The sequence below is a fragment of the Erpetoichthys calabaricus genome, chromosome 11 (genome assembly GCF_900747795.2).
Source record: "Erpetoichthys calabaricus chromosome 11, fErpCal1.3, whole genome shotgun sequence".
Lineage (NCBI taxonomy): Eukaryota > Metazoa > Chordata > Cladistia > Polypteriformes > Polypteridae > Erpetoichthys > Erpetoichthys calabaricus.
The window spans coordinates 75,411,552-75,419,211 of record NC_041404.2 but is presented as its reverse complement, the minus strand read 5'-3'; positions in this window follow the sequence as shown (position 1 = coordinate 75,419,211).

The window sequence follows — 7,660 nt, the reverse complement described above, 5'->3', positions numbered from 1 at the left end:
CTAGAAAGGGAAGTGAAGTCATCAAGGGCAGAAGCAGAAGAGTCCTCTTCCACAGGCTCAGACCGAGATATGACGTCATCAAAAGGCATGGGTTCTGTACCAGAAATGACATCATCAGAAGGGCCAGAACTGTAAGTGACATCATCAGGGCCAGGCAGAATTTCTCATGAATGGTCTGCAGGAAAGCGAGAAAAAAGGTCAGTGCACTCCGCCACCCTCTGTTCTAGCATGCAATTATTCTCATTTAGACCCTTTAGCTGCCTCCCATGCACACGTGTGTGACAAAAGATAGATAGATCTAAAGCGTGTGCTTTAGTATGTAAAGTTGCATTCATTAGACTGTTAGAACAGCACAAAGTGATAGGCCTACCTTCTGCTTTATCCCTCCCACCCAAAAAAACTTTGACACATAAAGCTGCAGGGGAATGGGGGTTTGCTTTTGAGTGTCTAGTTCATGTCTAGCCACAAACCAGGTTCACAGCAGATGGAAATGAGACTGATGGCCAACTAAAAACAGAGAAACCAGGCAGCTGCTGCTCGACAGCTTTTAAAATTTAACAGCTACATTTTTTGACCTTGTTTATGTATTAGTAGGCATTCAAGACTTTGAGTGATAGAGTAATGCTCATATCATCAATAAAAATGTTTTGGGGGGTTTAGTTTGTTTGTTCCTGTTTTATTTTCTTCTCTCTTTGCCTTAGTTAAAATGTTAATTTAAATATGTAATTTTTTTCTGTGTTTCTAATGTGAATGTGAGCAACACTGGAGCAGCACAGGAGCCCTATCTCCTCTTGTCTTCATCTCTGTACATCTCAGACTATAAATATAACACCAGGTCATGTCACTTGCAGAAATTCTCAGATTAGTCTGTAGTTATAGGGGATGAGACTGAGTAGGCTTATAGGAGTCTGGTTGTGAAGTTTGTTTCTTGGTGCAATGAGAATTGTCTGCATCTTAACATCAGCAAACCAAGGGACTGGTTATTGATTTTCCCCACACCAAAAAGCCTCTATGTCTGGTCACTATTCAAGAAAGTAGATGCAGAGGTGGTCCACTCTTACCAGAACTTGAGGTTCCATATTAATGACAGGTTGGACTTGTCTTGGAACACAGAGCAGCTACATATATAAAAAAGGGAAGAGCAGGCTACTGGGTTCCTTTAATGTGTGTAGTGAAATCCTTCACATAGATAGATAGATAGATAGATAGATAGATAGATAGATAGATAGATAGATAGATAGATAGATAGATAGATAGATAGATAGATAGATAGATAGATAGATAGATAGATAGATAGATAGATAGATAGATAGATAGATAGATGGACAAACAAGTACTTGTTTTTGCTTTGCTAGCAACTGATGATGATGCTTGCTGTGAAAAGCTTAATGTACAGTATAAAAACAATTAAAGCTAAATTTCCTCTTGGAACAAAACATTACTATCTACTCTAACATCAAAATTGTAGAATCAAAAGTGGAGAAAGCAAGTAAGAAAGACCTGGAAATCAGAACAAAGTCACAGACAAAGTGAAAGTAAAAGTCCAAACCAGACATGAAACCAGGTTTTGTCAAGCAAAAGGGAGATCAAAAATTCAAAGTGAAAAGCACAGAACGTTTGGTCGTTTGTAAGAAAATTATTAGGAAAAGTCTCACAGAATATATCTTTGAAATTAGAAAGTGAGAATGCAATGGAGTCAACTCATAAACTGTCGCAGCGATGACATAATCAAGTCAAGTCAAATCATGTGACTTTATTGTCATACCTTCTATACACAGTATTGAAGCATACAGTGCCATGAAACAACATTCCCCAAGACTGTGGTGCAACATATAAATAGACAAGTACAAGACTAGTAAAGAACTATACTGTACTATTAATGATAACAAGAACTAATAATGAAGACAACAACAGTAACAGATTGTGGTCGAGGGAAGACATGGAGAAGTTCAAAAAATGTTGGAGTTCCAGCCTGGTCACCCTGTTTAATACGATGTCGTAAGCACAAAAGAAAACAAAAGCATGATGATGCAAAACAACTGAAATAATAGGCAATAGGTGTCATCGAATAAGTAATACTGCTAACAGAGTGGGTCTGGTGTGGCAGAGATCAGTTCTGAGGTCAGCTCAAGTGATTTGCCTCCTTCTGGAAATGGTCTGCTTTTATAGGTCTCCAACCAGAAGAGGTGGGGTTAGTTGCCATCATGGGGTGTCTTCTTGGTGCTGTGGATGAGAAAAGAGATGATACTGTTAGTGACAGCGTGCCCTCCTCTATCTATCTAAAATAAAGATGGAAAGATAAATGGAAAAAGAGATCAGTGTCTAATCAGCAAAGTGCCTAGTGATGGTCTTTGCTGTGAAAGGCACCATATTAAAAAGTGAGAGACAAATAGAGAAGAGATATACTGTGTGAGTCCATACTTCCTGGGTGAGGTAACAACTTTTGGCTATGGTCTCACTATTTAGAAATGTCTGTGGAGACTTTGTGTTGTCATTGCTTAGTGTTGCTCATCTGAACATGTTGTGATAGAGTCTGGCTCTAATAATTCACATGTATAATGTCTCTATACAGTATATAAAATAGGGGAATGTACATAATATGTATAGACAATGCACTTTAATCTGGTTATTTTTCTTTTCTTGCTCCCATGGTGATACAGTGACAAGATGGCCTGAAGAGGGCTTGAGGAAAGTGCCAACTTAAGTGAACAAGTTTCCTCTTAAAATTCAATTGTGTAAAAAAATATCTATCAGCTCTGTAATTGTACTTATCTGACTATCTTACTAACAATTACCAAGTCTCTCCTGGTAATTAAATAATTACAAATCAAACTTTAGGTGAAAAACAACTCTTAACAATAAAAATGAAATAAAAATCCCCTGACTAATCCCATAACTCTGAAGAAGATAATTTGAGGCAGTTTTTCTTGTTCAAGTGCACTTGATAACGTGATGATCATGAAGTACCTCCACCAGGTTGTTAGGTCTAGAGCATAGATTCTTAAACTGTGGGTCGTGTGTTGTCTGAATTTGGGTCACGCAGGGTTGTGTATGGTTTGCTATGTGTCTTGCGATGTGTCACCGTTGGGCAGTTTAAGCAAATGCCATTGCTCTGTAGGACCAGCATTGATAATTCCACACTTCCCCCGGGATTCCCTTAGTAACTGGAATAACTATTGGTGGCAATTCTGGGGCTCGAAGAGATACAAAAAGGCAGAATTGGGGAGCAAACTCACAAAAAAGGCAAAATTAGGTTGTGATAGAAAAGTTTAAGAACCACTGGTCTAGAGCATTCAGATTCGAGATAACACCAGGGTCGACTAACAGCTGCAATGGTCTCAGAGAATCAATTATTATTCATCAGTCTATGAAGGGTTAAACACCATTTGAAACAGGTTTAAGTCCATCAGATCTACAGTGAGGATTATTTACAAATGGAAAACATTAAAGACATTTCCAAATATCCCTGGTGTAGGTATCCCTGGAATTTCACCTAAAGCATATATGATATTCAGAGGAATCACAAAGAACCAACAAGCTGCTTAGAGGTATCTACATGCTACTGTCAGCATGGATTATGTTAGAGGTTCTTGACTTTATGATCAGAAAAGGACTAGACAAGTGAACAAATATGGCTTTCATGAAATGCTTGTCTACAAAAACTCCTCTCTTGGCAAATGTAATATGGCAGCAAAGCCTAGGTTAGCATAGTTACATCTGAATAAACCATAACATTTCAGCAACAAAATTTTCTGAACAGACAACACCAACCCGGAGTTGGTTGATCATTACCCGAAACACCATATTCAACAAAACCTACATATGACATATCACCATAGGCTCCTCATACCAGTCATCAAGCACAAAAATGGAGGGGGGAAGACCTGGGTCTGTATTGCAGTCATGATACACCATTAACTCCTCTTTATGCCACAGCATTCTAAAGGAAAATTTGACCTAATTTGTCTCATAAGTAAAATGTAGCTGAAATTGCATCATGTAACTGGACAAAGTGTCTAGGCACATCATTAAATCTACAACTGCATGGTTGAAAAAGAAATGAATCAAGGTTCAGGAATTGTCAGGACCAAATTCAGAGGTCAACCTCATTGAGATGCTATGATGGGACTAGTTGTGACCACATTTTATAATCAACAGTCAATCCCAACGATTAAAAAGAATGCCATGCCTATCAGTACAGAAAAGCTTTATTTGCACAATATGTGCACCATTTTTTTTAGAAGTTAGGAGAAAAAGTGGACATTGCAGAAAAATTTCATGCACTTCTGTATAGAAATAGGAACATCTTGACATGCTTGGGAGTCCGTCTTGTGTGCTGCCTGTTAGCCATCGTGCCAGTGGCCCAAAAACAGCCACTCAGATAGTAGAGATGACCTGGGTAAGATGCCTGTCTAATCTGTCATTCACTGCCACTTGCAGTGATTGAGCAAAACATGCAACCTGGGCATGGTGGAGGGAGAGGTAGCTCTTCAGCATCTCATGGTGGTGGGTCAAGTAGCTCTTCAATGTTTTATGTGTTATCATGAACACACACTTCCCTATAAGGCCCCACAGTGCAGCAGTTATCTTCTAGGCAAGATTGTTAGTTTTATATCTGCCTAGAAAATGTTCTACCAATGATTTAAATTGCCAGTCTTCATGTTATGTAGTGGCGGCACGGTGGCGCAGTGGGTAGCGCTGCTGCCTCGCAGTTGGGAGATCTGGGGACCTGGGTTCGATTCCCGGGTCCTCCCTGCGTGGAGTTTGCATGTTCTCCCCGTGTCTGCGTGGGTTTCCTCCGGGCGCTCCGGTTTCCTCCCACATTCCAAAGACATGCAGGTTAGGTGGATTGGCGATTCTACATTGGCCCTAGTGTGTGCTTGGTGTGTGGGTGTGTTTGTGTGTGTCCTGCGGTGGGTTGGCACCCTGCCCAGGATTGTTTCCTGCCTTGTGCCCTGTGTTGGCTGGGATTGGCTCCAGCAGACCCCCGTGACCCTGTGTTCGGATTCAGCGGGTTGGAAAATGGATGGATGGATGTTATGTAGTGGAATGTTATTGTGCTAGAAAAGTAACGTCATTTGGGAGTTTGAACATTTTGACTGTGGCTAGCTGGATTTTCATCTCTTGCATCTCTTCAGTAAATGATTTTCTTTCCAGAAGGTGATGGTGGCTCTAAATAGAGTATGATGTGATACATGAAATGGAATATGAGTTGAACGTGGCCCAAGATAATTCATTAGCTGTTGAAAACCTCTGCCATCAACCACGTTGATCAGTATACTATTGGCACATTCAGGTAAGAATTTCACTGTACTCATGACAATAATGACCCAATAAAACTGTAAACCCACACGTAGGAATTCTTTATTTCCTTTCCTCCAGTGCCATCTGGCCTAAAGTTTATTAACCATGAGATACAGATTATTATACTCTTTGTCTGAACTGCTGTGTGTTTGGCAATCCGTGAAGAACGCTATGGTAGTCTACTACGAATCTAACACAAATTGATTTGAATATTTTTTAATTAATGCCCCCTGAGAGATTTTCTTTTAGAGTTCATTACCTCCCAGTGAAACGGGCCAAAAAGACGCAGTATCACTAACCTTATTTCCAGCCGAAGCTTTCTTAAGAGTTTAGCATCACTGAGTAAACATTTTACCTCTAAATGAAATGTTCTCTAATCACAGAGCCTCTAGTATCCAAAGAGCCATTTGCACACATTTTTCTGGTTCCCAAAATGGCAAGACATCTGTCTGTTTGTTTTTGTTCTTTTTTTGCGGGCATATGAAATAATAGCTGTTTTCAGTAATTACATTCTGTTTTCACCCTGGGGAGCACTTCTAATTAAGATAGTGTTCCAGCTGTTACCAGTGCCTGATTGGCTCGCCGCCTTATCTGTCTCTTTTAAAGTCAAATGTTAATAATGTGCAGCGACTCAGAAGGTGCAAGCGATCATCACAAGGATAGGTTGTTAGAAATTCTTTTCACAGCACATCAATCATGATGAACATTTTCTTGTCAGCACATGGATTGATTTGGATTGGATGTGGTGCAGAGGTCATCGCGCGGGTGTCACTCACATGTGAACACAGATGTTTTGATACGCAGAGGAGGTGGCGTGTGATGGAAGCCCAAGCTGAGGTGTAAGGGCACGTTATTGAAAGGGTGCAGCATAGAAATCGGGCCGTGAGTGAAGGAGCTTGGTGAGGCTGTAATGTCCAGATAATATACTAATTCATCTTTTCTGCATAAACCATTATTTTCCAATCCCGCTCTGGAAGATTGACTTCACCCATTAATGTTCATTACAGTTACTATTTCTTGAATGTGTTTTGTTATTTCCTTTGGTATGAATTTTAAATTGGTTTTAAATTCTTTTCTGCATGTAAAAATGAAGGAATCCTGAGACAATATCAAGAAAGGGCTCAGTACTGCAGATGTCTGCACTATAAGTGTAATGCCTAATGGAGGATGCATTGTTAAAATGCCAGATAATACTTCCATGTCATCTTTGAGGAGAAACCCTAAATGAGTTTTCCCTCATACAGATCAGCAGATCTGATTTCTCCAATGTTCTTGCCTGTAATGAACCGCTTTATGCCTCTTTTCTGCACATCATTATGCCACACTGAGGAATGCAATGACAATTTGCTGGCAGCTCTGATTGCCCAAGAACCTTATCACAGCCAATTATTATTATAATTCATCATTTCAGTTTTCAGATTGAGAGATACGACTGACTCAGCACTGAGAAGCAGTCGCTGTAGAAATTCCAGCAGGGCCATTGGAGTGTCAGAGGCTCTGTGAAGCGTGTGCCACAAGTTCATACATTTGCCTGCCATTATGCAAAGACACAGAACAAACAGACACAACCCTGACACAACCCTGGCTGACGTCCTGTTTTATTCTTTTTAGAAGTCATTTTGTTGTGTCATGGTGGCGCAGTGGGTAGCGCTGCTGCCTCGCAGTTGGGAGACCTGGGGACCCGGTTTTGCTTCCCGGGTCCTCCCTGCGTGGAGTTTGCATGTTCTCCCCGTGTCTGCGTGGGTTTCCTCCGGGCGCTCCGGTTTCCTCCCACAGTCCAAAGACATGCTGGTTAGGTGGATTGGTGTTTCTAAATTGGCCCTAGTGTGTGTGTGGGTGTGTTTGTGTGTGTCCTGTGGTGGGTTGGCACCCTGCCCGGGATTGGTTCCCTGCCTTGTGCCCTGTGTTGGCTGGGATTGGCTCCAGCAGACCCCCGTAACCCTGTGTTCGGATTCAGCGGGTTGGAAAATGGATGGATGGATGGATGGATTTTGTTGTGTCATTCATTTAGATGCTTGTTCTTCCTCTCAGTCTGCATTACCTGACATTGCTAATGGTATAAGTTTTACTCTTCTTGAGCTTAGCATACATATTTTGTAGAAAACTCTTTGGCAAATTAGCTACCTATTTATACTTAACATAAAGCAAGTGGAGCAAAATGAACTGTTCCACTCTTGGCTGCTTTGGTATTTGCACCTGTGTCTCCTCATTTTTATTTCTTGATGCTAGTTAAGATTAAAAATAGAAAGTCGCAAGCAGCATGGACTGGAGGTCTGTATCACATGTAAAGATGAATAATGCTTGGAGACAGAATACGTTTGCTCATTCGTGCTGCACCCCCTTATATCGTGAAAAA